Genomic DNA, 15,577 nt, shown 5'->3' with positions numbered 1-15,577 from the left:
GTTTGCTCAGCTTTGGCTGCACTGCTGGTTAAATCTGAATATTTCATTCTGTGTCAAACAAAAACTTGTGGGTGTTTTTCAGGGGCTTTAAAATTAATTCCTCCCATGTCTTGCATGCACAAAATCACAGACATATGCCTCAAACACAGAATAACCAATGCAAAGATATATTGCAATGATCACAGACTGCCCCTGAATCTCCCTGACCCCCCTCACACACAGACACATAAAAAAAAACCCCCACTGAGAGATTGGCGTGGCATCCCCGTGACCCAAAAACGTCCCAAAAGCTACCACACGGGAGCAGGAAGCAGCACAGAGGGAGAGGAGCACGTTAATGACACACGAGACTAAACGAGAGGCTGTGAGTGATGCGCACCGCGGCTGTTCGTGTCTGGAAGTTTTCGGTGGCGTGCATGAGCTAGAAAGAGAAAACACGGAGGATGTATTAATTCTGCATGTGTTTATGCTCCCTGTGTGTGTTTCAGTGCATGCATGGTGGCAGAAGCCACACAGAGCGCTGTTCTCCTGTCAGTGCGATTAGAGGGCTGCACTAACATGGTGGGAGGGGGGGGAGCGAGCGAGAGAGAGGGAGATAGGGCAGGGAATTTAAAGGGAGGTGAAGGAGATGATGGTGGGTGTGTGTATGTGTGTGTGTGTGTGTGTGGGGGTGGTCTTAAAAAGCGCAAGGCTACAGATACATCCATGATTCCTACCAACACACACACACACACACACACACACACACACACACACACACAAGCAAGGGTGCGGTGAGGTCATTTCAGCCTCTGTCAAAGTTTCGGTTTCACAGGAGCACAGCGTGCGCACACGCTCATTTCACCTTGTCTCTCCTTCCTAACCCCCGAAGGATGCCGTTGTGCGTGCGGGAGTGCGCACGTGTCTTTCATGTGCGTTTGATGAGAGGTTTCCATGACAACAACAGCACCAGCAACCCCCATGGGCTCATTTACATATTCAAGTGCAACAGTGTAGTTGAATTACGGCCGGAAATTGAATGGCTCAATCAATAGAGTAGGAGTGGTGGTGGTGGTGGTGGGGGGGGGGGGGGGGGGGGGGGGGGGGGGTGCGCATAATGGATGGGAGGAAGGACAGACTGAGGAGAAGGAGCAGGACGTGGAGGAGGAGGAGGGAGTGTTAGCCGACAGGAAGACGAGATGCAGATGATGCAACGGGCCATCATCTTGTGTATATGTGTGAGTGTGTGCATGTCCCCCTCTTTTAGGACGACCCATTTTTATTGTCCTCTAGTGGTTAAAGGGAACCGAAAATGGATTCCGTGTGTGTGTGTGTGTGTGTGTGTGTGTGTGTGTGTGTGTGTGTGTGTGTGTGTGTGTGTGTGTGAATGCTCGAAAATGGATTCCGTGTGTGTGTGTGTCTCACATACGGAATCCATTTTCGAGCATTCACACACACACACACACACACAGTGGCATAGCAGAAACATGGTAGTACAAATTCATTTATAATGATCATAGGCCAAAAAAGAAGTGCCTTGATTGTCTTCAGTCAGAAAAGGACGATCCAATCTGGTTTGAGATTATTCTTTTTTTTACTGATGCATGATATTTTTGATGTGATGCTGTAAATCTTTTTATATGTGTGCTCTACCTGGCTATATTTACTTGGTTGGAACTTTCATTGCATTGACTATTATTAGCAACCTGAGCAAATAGATCTAGCTTTATCTGTAACTGACTTCAAGTTAGAAAGATAGGAAGTAGTGATATAAGCCTCATGAGTCAGCTGCATTATGTGTTATAGTGTCATGTAATGTCTATTCTAGACAAACGCACTTCTTCTTTAACCCCAGCCCTACTTTGGTGATCCAGGAATCGAAGCTACTGGGATTCTGCACTAATTTCTAGCCACTTGGAAAAGAAGATGAAATAGTAATCATCATCCGCATCACGAGTGACTTGGGCCAGCCCTCTTCTGCTGACCGCACAGATCCACCGGGGACGCGATATCCGTGGCCCACTTTCTCAAAGACAACCTGCTCTCTCTCGCTCCCTCTGTTCCGCTGTGCGTTCGAAGGCCAGACTCTCTAAGCATCAGCAAGCCACCAGGAAAGTAGATTAATCACGTTTTTATTATGATGAGTGAGTTAGGGTGGGTGTAGAAAAGTAAATGGCACTATGCAGTGTAATAACTTTTCATAACGGGAAACAACCGCAAGAGGCTAGCAGCACAACAAGATGTTTACATAAAGGGGAAGGTGCTGACTGGGTAGATTTGTTGTTGTATGCGGGTGTGTGAATGTTGCAACAGCCATGCATGTATAAAAATAATGCGTGCGTTTGCTGGTGCAGACGTTTATTGTATGTTTTTCCTGTTACAAGCACACATTCATATGTATCTTGTGGATGTTTACAGATGAGGATGAGTGCAGACATCTGATATTTTGGTGCAGTGGCATAACAGAACGCTGGGCCAAACACGAGGCTGTTATCAGCAGTTGCTTTGACAATGGAGCCCCAGTGGTCATGGGGACAGAGGAGTGCGAAAGGAAGAGGAGGAGGAGGAGAAAGGAAGAGAGAGAATGAGATGGAGGGGGGGCAGGAGGAGGGTGAGGTCTGCTGGAGGAATCGGTGATGGGGAAAATGGATGGGGGGGGGGGGGCACTAATGGCCTGAAAACACAGCTGGCTGCAGACACCCAAGGACAGAGAGGCTGAAAGAGTGAGAGTCAGACAGCAAAAGAGCGAGCGCGAGAGACGGAGAGACCGTGCAAAGATGATAAAAATAGAGGGGCGTGGGGTGTGGGGTGGCGTGGTGAGAGCGCAATAGAGGCGTCTCGTCAATACGAGAGACGAAGGAGGGAAGGTTATTTTCTTGTCATGCCTTTTGCATCTGGTCGCCCGCCCGGTGAATGTACACACACACGCACACACAAACAAACACGGGGACGCTGCCGCCATGCATGTCAATGAATTATCCATGGAACAATGGCAGTCCTTCATATTAATGAACATAAATGAGGGGATGGAGGATGGAGGCTGAGGCTAAAACAGCATGAAATTCTCTGATTGCCTTCAGTTCCAAACATTTATGACAATAATTACCATTTGATTAGAGGATCTTCAATTATCCTTCAATGCATTCCTTGATGATGTATATGAAAGGTCGTTGGATTACATAATTTCTACCCTAAAATACTTAGATGTTGCTGATTATTGAGCTGTGAAACTCATTAATCAGTAAGAGTACCCCATAACAACAATGTGGCTCTTACATTGCCAGTAACCCTTGGCTCCTCTTACCACTGCACCTCAGCTGTTAACCTTGACGATGACATTATACACACTGAATATATTAACGAGGATGAAGGTGCGTGCATCTATGTGTGAGCATGTGGCTGCTTGAATGAGGCAGGAATATGCAATCACACGTCATAACCCGAAAGTGAGATAGAGGGGTGGAGAAGGGAAGAGTGTAATGGGTGTGAGGATAGCATGCTGAAAAGGGAGACGATTGGTGTTAGACTAGCAGATGTGTGCTGAAGATGGAAAAAGGCGGAAGGAGGAAAGAGAAAGAGGCAGGAGTGAGAGGGGAGGAGGTGTGGTGTATAGGATGTTGATGGCGCGGGGGGGTTGGAGGGGTGGTGATGGAAAGACTGAAACAGGGAGCTGACACACACGCTGCGAGAGAAAGAGAGTGAAAAGAGGTGGAGAGGAGTAAGAGGAGAGCATAAAAGGTTAAAGAAAGGGGAGCCGGGGAGAGAAAGATGGCTAGCGGAAGAGGCAGGGGGAAACAGTGAAAGATGGAGGCTCTGAGAGAAGATAAAGAGAGTGAGATGGGGATAACTCAAAGAAGGGAGGAAGCTGCAAAGCAGAATGCTTTATTGAAAGATGGAGCAGTTACGGAGAAGAGATGGAGGTACAAAGAGGGATGGAGAGAAATTTCAAAGGAGGAAGAGAGAGAGGAAAAACATGGAAAAAGAGAGAATAACTTACTGCCACTTCTGAATTACTAACTTGTCCTAAAGGATAAGAAAGGGCAGCACTTTTTTTTCAGCTAATGTAAATTTTTGAAGCTGCTCACAATTATAATGTTTTATTCTTTAAGAAAAGCAAAGATAATTTCCTGAAACTGCCGGGCAGTGTAGCTTTTCGACAATATCTCCCAGTTGGAAGTAAAGATTGCATTCATGACGGGTCTATTTTCCGCTGCGGATTAATACGCATTAATATTCATTGCAGCAGGACAGTATATGAAAGACTCGCTCAAAATAAACTAGCCTGGAGTTTGTCATAATGAAGTAAAGTGTCACCCGATGCAACACAGTGGCTCATTTATGCGCTTTTAATAGTTTCTTACCACCGTAGCTCTCTGGTGTTGGGTGCACAGAAAACGCTCGCCTTTTGGACCAAGTTATGCTCTGTGTCGGCCTTTTATGCAGGATTTGTTGACAGTGAGAAAAATGTCTAATACTGCCGTCTTTCTCCTACATAAATCTGATGCATTTGCTTATTTTTGCTCTAGTTTGTACCCAAGCTCAGCATGTGCCTTCATTATGTGTGCGTTTTTATGTGTGCGTGCGTGCATGTGCATGTTCATGGGTGTCACACCGCATGAATAAATATGGCCACGGAGATAGCCCAGGGTTTGTTGACTGCTCTGATGTTTAAATTTGTGCTGTGGCTTCTCCCAGCAAAGCTTATGACTCACACTCTGATACAAGCTAACGCGCTAAAAGCAACAGTGGGTCAACGCTAAGCTATTCTAATTTAATGCTGAGGGGAAAACTGCTTAGGTAGCTGTGAATTGTTGCCAGCCTTAGCTGAATCCACCGCCCGGATGCCTGTGCTCGTTGTTTTTTTTGTTTTTTTTTAAGAAAAAAGAAGAAGATCAATGCTTTTGAGAGTGATTCCGTGGATGTTACTTCATTCTAATGCCATTGACACAGATTTTGCTATTAGCCAGCTAGGCTAATGCTTTCTAATGCATTCCCGCTTTGGCTTTGTTGGTTATCCAGTCAGAATAAGAGTTTAGCATCCTGTCTGACTCACCGAGATCTCATTACAGATCTCCCCGGCTCTACAAACCCCCGTCACCAGCCTCCCCTCTTTTACCCATCCATCCTTCAGCCTCCCCACCCCTACTTGTCTCATCCATCTCTCTATTTGCACTTTGCCCCTCTTCTATCCTGGTCTTTTTAGTATGCATTGCTATGTAGCCTATGGCTGCAGGTGAAAGTCAGTGCTTCCGCATGAGTCTCTGTGTGAAGGTGTGTGTGTGTGGGGTGTCTGCATATATTAGTGAGCATGCATGTTAATCCCGGCTTGTGCAAGTCTGTTTCTCCATCGTAAAGACAGACATGGTTGAGCGAATAGGAAGCTGATCTAGATTTTTCCCGCATGCACACGTATACATGCACACAGAGACACACACAGTACGTACACACTGAGTGTTACATTGTGGTAATACAGATGGCTTTTTTGCAGCCCAGCTGTGCTCTGTACATGTTTGCCTCTGCGTGTGCATGTGCGTGATTGATTACTATTCTTATCCTGTACCAGGTGCGTCGGCTTTTCAGCAGCCTTCACTCTCACACTCTCCTTCCCTTCTTCCCTCTCTTTATATCCTTTTTTGGGCTCAATAAACAGGTTTTTTTTTTAATCTCCAGAATGGTAGGAATAATAAAAAGCAATATCAATGTGCAGTACAGCGAAGTCGCTCCATTCTCAGCACTCATTATGTTTAGCTCGACGTAGCAGTAAGACATCCTAACAAGTCAGATAATTGATGATATCAAATTATAATTTAATTTCAAAAATTTGGCTTACACTTATCCCTCATCTGAGCCTCAGGTAATTTTGCGTTTTGTGTGTGTATATGTGTATGTGTTCTGGCTGGCTACCATGGCTACGCCTGGGCCAGTCGATACACATCTGAGTGAGAGGTCATTAGCATCTTCCTCATGTTTTCTCTGCATGAGAACATCAGCAATTAGCCAGGTCCCAACTATGCCCCTGCTCACCCTCATCCTGTCCTGGTGGTTGAACAGCGCACCTTGGGACGTGGTTACCATTTAGATCAGAAGCGAGCATAAAGCGTATGTGTGACGTGTGTGCCATGATTGTTTTGTTTATACTTAGATCTTTGTCTAGAACAGTTTGGTAAATTTAGCACAGCTTGCCATGTGAGTTGTGTACTGTTGGGCTCGCTTCTGAGCTTGACTGTCAGTTATTAGCATCTGACGTATGTTTGACGTCTAAGATGTGTGTGTGTGTGTGTGTGTTCACGTGTCTGTATTTGTGGGCGCATATATGTGTGTGTGTGTATCCAAGGTGATGGGACGGCTCTGACAATAACATACTGATAAAAAAACAAAACCAAACAAAAAACTCTCCTGTGCCCCCGCTCAACACCCACCTCCGCAATGCCGCAACCTCTTTCTCATAGAGACACAGACAGAAGAGAAAGAAGAGAGGAGGAAAGCAAACAGGGAGAGATCAGGGGATGAAAGGTAGGTAGATGCTGAGCAACAAACAAAAAATAGCGGTGGACAAAAAGAGAAACAGCAGGTAAACAAACAAAGTGGCTGAAAGTTGCTGTTGACATTGTTTGTCATCCACATACCAATGCTCATTGTTACCCGACCAGCCCTTCCCATCACCACAGCAACGGCCCATTGTCTCTGCACATCGGCATACCGACGTGCCCGCTTTACCCAGATCTGGCAACAGGCCTGTACCCATTTTCTGATCGCAGAATGGCGTTCATTCACTGCACCGCCTGGCTGGCTGGATGGCTGGCTGACTGTGTGGCACTGGTTGCTATGGAGGCTAATTCACAGGCAGAGAACTCACTTTGTGTTCATAGTACAGAGGCAGTCAAGCAAAACATACAGGCACATGCAGCCACGCACACTTGCGTGTAAGCAAACAAGCATGCAACCTGGCAACAGCACTGAATGCGGGGCATGGCTGATGTACTCAACGGGCGCTGGAGAGGAGCCGCAGCATTATTTTTTACCTGCGTTTGCAATTTGCTGTGCTGTAATCCGTCAGACAGGCCCAACATCGCTGAAACATACGTATATGTACTATATGTGTGGGAAGCATGCTTTTGCACCTAAGTGATGTAGCCCGCTGAACCTAACCCTGTTGAGTAGATGAATGCAGGCACTTCAGCTTGCATTCCTCAGCCACACATGGTTATTTGTTTGATGGCATGTGGTGAACTGAAGAGGTTTAGCAATAAAATACAAGTGTGAATTGCTATGACTATGAGTACTCTACAAAAGTAGCTCGGCAGGATTCACAACTCAAAATAATTCTTATTCACCTTTTAATGGGCGAATCGGTGCAATTTAAGCCATTTTCACTCATCTCTCTTTAGGACCAACCCATATTTAAGCTAGCTTTCCTCTGATTGGCTGCCTCACATAAACAAAAGGATTGGAGCAGCAGGTGGGTTGGGCCACTGTGCACACACAGGTGAGATGACCATATAATGCATTATCATTATCATCATATAGAGGCAGGAATTGCAAGAAAAAATTATCTGTTTGGTTTATTTTCACTTTGAGACACTTTAAATGTGCTGCTTTTATTTCTGTTCTTTAAGATAACGAAGAATTTTACTCATGTTACCCATCTCACAGCTATCCAGGAATATGTCTCCAAAGTAATGTTTTAGGTTCTGTGTCTGCATGTGTTCATATTCCTGCTGTCTGTAATACTGAATGTTGGGAAATGAAGTTCCGTCAGACTGATGCGCTGTATCTTAAGTTCTCACCCCAGAGAATCTTCTATGTTCTAACCCACATTTACCAACAACAACAGGCATCACTGATACATTCAACTTAACCTAAATACACTCTGTTCATATAGTCAAGTTGCAGCATGCTCACAGACACATCCACCTCTCTCCTATACCTTTTCTTTCTCTATCCTTGTCTTTCTTAATTGTCATTGTCACAAATTTAGCAAAGATACTTCAGAAACATCACTGTCAAAACAGTAAAGGGAAAAGAATTGTGTTCATGTGACAAATAAATCCTAATTCAGGCTATGTGTGAGTTTTGCGTTGTAAGTCATTTCTTCCCTTTTCTCTCTCTCACGCTTCTCGTTCTTTCTCACCTCACTGTTATGTAACTCCAGCAGCTGTTTGAAGACGCAGGAAGGGGGTAGGTGGGTAGAAAACTTTTCAAAGTGTGTCTCTTGCTCCTTGATCAGAACACAGGAGAGAAACGGGTGACAGTTTCTGGTTCCGCTACAATGCTTGACAATCGCCGGGTCCCATCTCATGCGCTTTCTTCCTCCTTCTCGCATAACACACGCGACCGATCTCCCCGCCTGACTTGTAGCCGTTTCTCCATTTTGCTCAAGTGTTCCATATTGCGTTCTGGTTATCATTTCATTTTACCGTTCCCTAATCTGTCTTTCTCTGTTCCTACGTCTCCCTGATCTCTGCTTTAGCATCACTCTTCAATTGTTTCCCTCTTTTCTTGTTTTCTCAATCTGCCTCTTTCACTTTTTTTTAAACTCTTTCCAGCATTATTGTCATCTTTTATTTGCCTGATTTGGTTCCTCTATTTTTCATTTCGCGTCCTAACTGAACAGCAGCAGCACTCGTTTACCTGCACGCACACACAGACACACACAATATGCATTCCAGCCAAAACGGAGGCCTTGCGTGCTGGACACACAGGGCTGAACAGCTGTGCAGGCAAAGAAAACTTAGTCCCACAATTGCAAACTCACCCAAAAACTTTAATAATAACAAGCATATATATCATTCTCCATATGCTTGCAGAAAGGAAGGCGTGAGTGAAGTCATTGTATTCGCGAGCAGAATCACCCCTACCCTCACTGATGCTGAGAGAAAGCCCTGATTATGCATTTCTTTACCATTAGTGGGGCACATACAGAAGGCGGCGCCGGTCTGTGGTGTTCACCAATGCACAAGAGTGTTTTATTTCTCACTGCAGCAGACGGCTGATTCTATCTTGAATGTGAATTTGAATGTTTAGCAGTCGCCCCACGGGTGTATTGTGCTAACAAGCTGTCGGTCTCACCTTTGTTACGAAACGCTTTTTCCTACATTTATATATGTTTCTCACGCTATATGTGTAAATATCTTCATTTCTGATGCTCCACCGACACTTTTATTCATCTCTAATGAGGCACAAACATCCATCAGTGATGAAAGACAACCCCCCCCCCCCCCCCCCCCCCCCCAACCAGGCTATCAGCACCATTGCAAAGCAGCGTTTTGTTGCAGTAATCCTGGAAGAGAAGGATGAAGTGCAGAGAAGGGAGAGGAAGAAAGCTAAAGGGGCAAGAGAAGAGCAGGAAAGAAATGGATAGAGAAGGAAGGAGAGGAAAGGAGAGAAAGGGGAGGAGGAGGATGAGAGACATGAAGGACAGTTGATAAACTGCGTGGAGCTGGACAGCAGCCAGATCCTTTTAATGAGCAAAGTGCTGCACCCAACACCTCACACGTAATTACACGCTCTCTCGCTCTCTCTCTCTCTCTCTCTCTCTCTCTCTCGCTCTCTCTCTTCCTCTCTCTCTCTCTCAATTGCTCTCTCATGCACACACACACACACGCATTTGCAGGAACCTTATTTTTGCCTTCCCTACTCTGCAGCATCCCACCATCCAGCACTAAGTACTCCCTCCAGATCAAACAAGCAGCTCACAGTAAGCAGCATACAGATGAGCCTTTCCTTTCCCCCTCCTCCTTGCCATCTCTCTCCCTCTCTCTCATCACAACCCCTGTCTTCTCTTCCTGCAGTAACCTCTTGCTACCCCCCCCCCCCCCACACACACACCTCCACCACCACCCCCACCCCCAACTTCCTCCCTCTCCATCTTCATCTCTTGATGCTCCTCACTCTCGTGGAGAGAAATACATCAGCCATCGCTCGCTCGACAAACACACTACACCGACACTGTCCTAGCTGCTGCTCCAATAAAAACATATTACCTGCAAACTCCATTAGGCCCAAGTGTAAGTAACACATACATACATACAGACACACACACACACATTTGTGAATATAGCAAGCTTCTGTGTGTAATCAGATCTAGGTTAGCAGCCGTCGTATAATGTTCACTGGAACAGCATGTACCCACCCCATCACACTGAGCTCCTGGAAATACACAGTGTGTGTTTGTGTGTTTGTGTAAGGTCTAATGATGTCCACGCAGGCAGAGTTTTTCAGGCTTGTGTGTAAGTGCAGAAGCAGACGTGATGAGAGGAAGCGTACGCCTGGGTTTGAACTTGTATTAGGATTTCAGAGCGGCGTCGTGTTGCACGCTGTGTGTCTACACTTTCATGAGCACATGTGTGTTTCTGCGTGTGTGCTTCACGTGTTAGAGAGCCCGTACAAATCAGGTGTACAAAAGGACAAGCATGATTTCCTGCTATGAAGTTTCAGATTAAAAAATAGCAAACAACTCGCCACCAGGTAGTGTATTAATTTTCATAAACATGCGATTTGTGGTGCGGTTATTTAATGTGCGACTACATTATAAGTAAACCTGGTCTGAAACCTGAATGTTGAACAGTGAACCCTGCGGTTCTTGCAGTGTGGTGAATAGCTTGTGACACAGTGGCAAAGTAGGGGAACATGCATATGAGAGATAGAGTGGGTAGGGACCTGCAGCTCATTTTTTGTGCCCTTTAGTAATTTCATCCCTGCGCATAACATCTGTGTGCAGTGTGCTCACGCCAAGCTGCCAAGGTGCTGCACACAGTTACTGCAGACCTTGACAGAGGACATCGTGTTTGAGAAATCATTGACGATAATTGACAGAAATCATGACAGCAATGGGAAGGTTAAGGGAAGATTTACGGCTGTTTCAGACAAGAAAACAGAAATTGTCACTCAGTATGAATACAAATGACATGCTATGAATCATAGGTGGAGTGTCCACATTCGTTAGCTGATGATGGTGCTGTGGTCTGGCTGCTTGCTACAGCCCTGCTTGTGTTTGTGCCTCTTCTCTTTAATGAGGGACAAACACTCTCTCTCTCCCCGACTCTCTCTTTCTCTGTGTCTGCCTAATAACCCCTCACAGTAAATAACCATGAGCCTCCGGGGCAATTAGACGGGCACTTGGGGCTTATAGTGTGTTGCTTGGAAACTCACAGAGACACACGTGCACACCGAAACAGCCTAGTTAAAAATGGTGTTATGGAGTAATTGAGACATCCGATGTAAACAAAGCGACGGATCAATGCCGAGATAGAAAGATTAAAAGTTAAGGAGAAGAAACTTTGAGAAGAGAAAGACAACCGCTGGGTATTTTAAGTCTTTAACAAGGATGGTGTCTTGTCGTCCTTGGTATGTACCTTTAATCTGTGCTTCTGTTACCCATTCTGTCTCTTCTCCTCTCTTTGACCTCACATATTTGTGTTGGTCTGAGACTGAGAGACAGGCAGGGGGGTGGAGGGCTGAGGAGGAGAAAGCAAGAGGGACACAGAACAGAGGGAAGCTTTCACCTTTCATTTCACCACAACAATGAGTTGCCAATTTCAGTATGCCCTTTACAGGCCATCATGCACACACCTACGCACACGCGCAAACACACAAACACACACAGAAACCTGCTCTCCACATGACTCCCAATCTCCATGATAATCAGCTTCCTTTCATTGTGTTGCATCATGCAGGAAAGCCAGTGTATAGTCTGTGTGTGAAGGAGAAAGAGTCACAGGAGAAGGAGAGCAGACGATTTGTGTGCTTTCGCGTGTGTTTCTGCATATTGCGTGCAACAGCCTGCCGTCTCTTTAGCAGCGATTGTGTGTTTGAGGGAAAGTGCCTTGCCATGTTTTGGCAAAGCAGTGGGGCAGTTCTTGACTCAAGTTTTTCTTTTACACACACATTCAGAATCCTATGGACGTATTGCTGGAAAACAGATTTGTAACTGTAGATATGTGGTGCATTCATTGCTGTTGTACTCTTTTTACATGGAAAAAATTCATTTCTGCACACGCACACTGTTTACGCGCTTGACGACAATCAAGCCGCTGCATCGCTATAGGGGATCGGCCTCATCTTCCATTCATATATTTTACTTCTTCTCTTATCACTTCCCCTCTCCCGCTCTATCATTCTCTTATTCTTCCTCTTGTGTGCATATTGTCACTATATTTCCTGACACACACAAACACACACGCCACTGCTGTTTTCCATCTCACCTCTGTTTTCTCTCCCTGACACCTCTCTACACCCTCTCTGCGTTATCGCGTCGTTACCCCTCCTCCCCCGCTGTGCGCACTCTCTCCCTCCCTCTCGTCCTATCCCAGCACATAAACACAAACGGACCTACACACACACACACACACACACACACACACACACACACACACACACACACACACACACACACACACACACATTGCCGTATCTTTCTCCACCTCCCCCCTCGCTTTATTTACTCTCCCTCTCTCTCTCTCTCTCTGTCACACCTTCTCCCTCAGCCCTCTTCCCTCCCTCCCTCCCTCGCACACTCTCTGTCCACCTCATCCCATCTCTCCCTCTCCTCGGGGTGAACGAAGCTGTCGGTAGCATCACTTTCAGTCGGCAGTGACACTGCAGTCTCGGTGCATCTTTTAATGACACGCTGTAGTAAAGGCACCTCAGAAATGAGCTATGCAGCATGTTGGACGTGCGGCACTCACATATAGATCAGTGTGCATATGTACCGTACAGCATGCATCCAGAGCCAGGAAATAGGCAATGCCATACTAAAAATAGCATATGAGCTTTAACACGCTGTGCCTAAACTCCATGTAGACACACAAACAAAATACAAAGATCTAGAAAAATTTATCTGTATCCCAAACTAAACACATTTTACAATCTGACCTCATCACTGGTTTCATAAGATTAATATCGATGTGTGTATTTCAGATTTGTCCTTATGCAATAGGCAGAGTAAACAGCGTGCTATGACACATCGCTGCTCTGACATAGCGTCCTGTTAGAAGACTACGTAACACATCCTAAGGCGCAGGATGCTGAGCGGAGCTTGGAAGGGAGGAAAAAAAACAAACAAACCCCAGACAAACAGAAAGAGAGGTTGCAGCTCATGCCTCCGCTGCTTGTTATCCATGTGTTTTGCAGGCAGATATGGCTTTAATTTTAATCTTTTTTTTGGTGCCTGTTGTTTGGACAGATGCTGGTGGAAAACAGGGTTGAAGCAGGTGTTGGGAGTGTGTGTTTATGTGGGAGGCAAATGTTCTTCCCCCCCCCCAAAAAAAACACCCAGCAAATGAAAATAGAACGCAGTCCCACGAGAGACCCTGCTGTCCTCTATTCAGCATGCACAGGCACACACACGCACACACAGATGTACACATCGACAAAACAGACGCAAAGAGACACAAACACACCCCCTTGGCCAATACACCTTGCTCACACTTCCATCTGCACTGTGCTGCGCTCCAACTTGTGTCCTGCCTTAGAAGAGATGCAAATGTCAGGGAGAAGCGTGGTACCTGTGTTAGGGGTCAGCCGTTCTTTCCTTCTTTTGTTGGCCCTTCCAGTCCCCCTCTTGTTCAGCTGGTCTGAGCTGAGGTGAGCTGAGCTGAGCCGAGCCAAGCGTACAGCGGCGAGGCTCAATCCTTTTAGCCTGCGATGCTGAAAATGGCACCAGTATTCCCTGATAGCAGCAGCCTGCCTGCCTCTCTCTCTCTCTCTCTCCTGCTCTCCCTCTCTCCTGCTCTCTAGCTCGCCTCCCTCCTCTGCTTGTCTGCTGCCATGTCGAGTGCACGTAGGGCGAGGGGCGGGCCGAGAAGAGGGGGGGGGTGGTGGTGGTGGAGGATAGAGTGAAGGGGACTCAGGGGGATAAGAAAGCAATTAGAAGACGGCCCTCTTCCTACCAGTCGGGAATGTATAATGGAATTAGCTTTTTTTTGGGGGGGGGGGGTCAATGGTGAGCATTGGAGGGAGGTTGGAGGGACACTGGGGTGCGTGGTCCTGCAGCCTCTGCTGGGGAGTCCAGGAGCTTGTCTGACAGTCACCACTCAGAAATGTGTGCGCAAGGGAGAGCAGATGGGTGTGTGTGTGTGTGTGTGTGTGTGTGTGTGTGTGTGTGTGTGTGTGTGTGTGTGTGTGTGTGTGTGTGCGTGTGTGTGTGTGTGAGTGTGGGGTGATTGCTATCGCCCTGTGTGTGTGTTTGTGTGTTAGGACTAGCGAAAGAGAGAGGGAGAGAGAGATTGCTGATGTGCTGATGGGAGGAAGGAGAGGAGTGGTTGAGCTGTGGGACCACCTGCTTCTCTCTCTCTCTTGCACTCTGAGGTACTCGGCAGGAGAGAGAAAGGGTGAGCGGCAGCTTCAAAGCCTTCTCTCTCAGGTTCGCTCACCCTCCTCCTCTCCTCTCCTCCCTCCCTCCCTTCGCTCCCACCCTTCCTCACTTTTCTCTCTCTCTGAGTGGGTGGCGAGGAAGCTGCATGTGTGTCTGGAAAGACAACCGTGCGTGTATGGGTGTATGTGTGCGTGTGTGTGTGCAGAAGGGAAGGAGAGAATTTAATATGCAATTTTCAGTGTGCAGTTGCCCGTGTCTGTGTTTGTTTTGTTGTGTCCTTCTTTTTTTGTTTATCCTGTTTGGGTTGGATGTGTTTGTTGTCGTTTGTTATTATCTGGAATATGTGTGTGTGTGTGCGTGTGTGTGTAAGAGAGAGCGAGAGAGAATGGGGGACAGAGACATACTCTCTGTGTTTACTCACGTATGAAAAGAGATGACCAAAATCCCAGTGTGAAAGACTGTGATAGGAAGAGATGAGGGGGGGGGCTGCAGTGTGTTTTGGTGTTTATGAGAAAATTAGATAACGAATGAAAAAAAAAGGGGAGGGGTGTTTTCTCCTATGCTAAGGTGTGTGCGGTGTGCGTGTGTGTGCTTGTGTGTAAAGGGGAGAGACAGAGCGGTCTTTTGACGGAGAGAGAGCGAGCCAGGCACTGCATGGGGGAGATATGTGTAGGCATGTGTCACTGATTGTGCCATGAATGAAAATAAGGAGGAAGGGAGGGGAGGGGGAGGAGGGAGTGGGACTGTGACTCTCCTCCCATTCAGCCATCTCCTCCTCTCTTTCCTTTCCTCTCCCTCTTGAGTGACAGACGAGGCGCTGCCGGCAGCGTGCCCGGGCGCGCGTCAGTAATCAGCGTCTTCTCCTCTTCTTTCCGCTTTGCTCGAGCTTCGCCTATTTCGGTCATTCTTGAATTTCTCCCGTGCAGCCAAGGGCGCTTCATCGGGTTCAGAATGCCCCCTCCTCCTGCTCCTCCCACCCTTCTCTTCCGTATATCGCTCGCTGTGCAATTACGGCAATGGCCCGTGATCTGCTCCTGGCACGCACGCGCCAGGATGGACAGATGAGCAGAAGAGCAGAGAAGAGCCACGCTCGGCTGCTTTTTCTTTCTTTTTTTCACACGTTCACAAAACAAACGAGACTCAGTGGCACGCGGGCGTATCCGCGTGCTCGCCTTCGGCTCAAGGGCGATTGATTTGGAGTTTAATTTCTCCCCACCGGGTTCTTGACGCAAAAGGATGCGCCTCCGTCTGACCTTGACGGCAGACGGGGTGCGGGGGTGGGGG

General features: G+C 46.9%; 1 protein-coding gene across 1 annotated transcript in view; it reads right to left on the bottom strand.

The window, feature by feature from the left end:
- The window catches only part of rai1 (retinoic acid induced 1), a 57,541-nt gene extending 43,833 nt beyond the window's left edge, over positions 1-13,708 (bottom strand). The window contains exon 1 of the mRNA XM_004558371.5: positions 13,485-13,708. The gene's annotated coding sequence lies outside the window, so the exon portion shown is untranslated. The remainder of the gene's footprint in view (positions 1-13,484) is intronic.
- Between the last annotated feature and the right edge of the window lie 1,869 nt (positions 13,709-15,577).

This window comes from Maylandia zebra, linkage group LG4, assembly GCF_041146795.1.
Source record: "Maylandia zebra isolate NMK-2024a linkage group LG4, Mzebra_GT3a, whole genome shotgun sequence".
Taxonomy (NCBI): Eukaryota; Metazoa; Chordata; class Actinopteri; order Cichliformes; family Cichlidae; genus Maylandia; species Maylandia zebra.
This window is presented reverse-complemented; position numbering and strand designations above follow the sequence as displayed.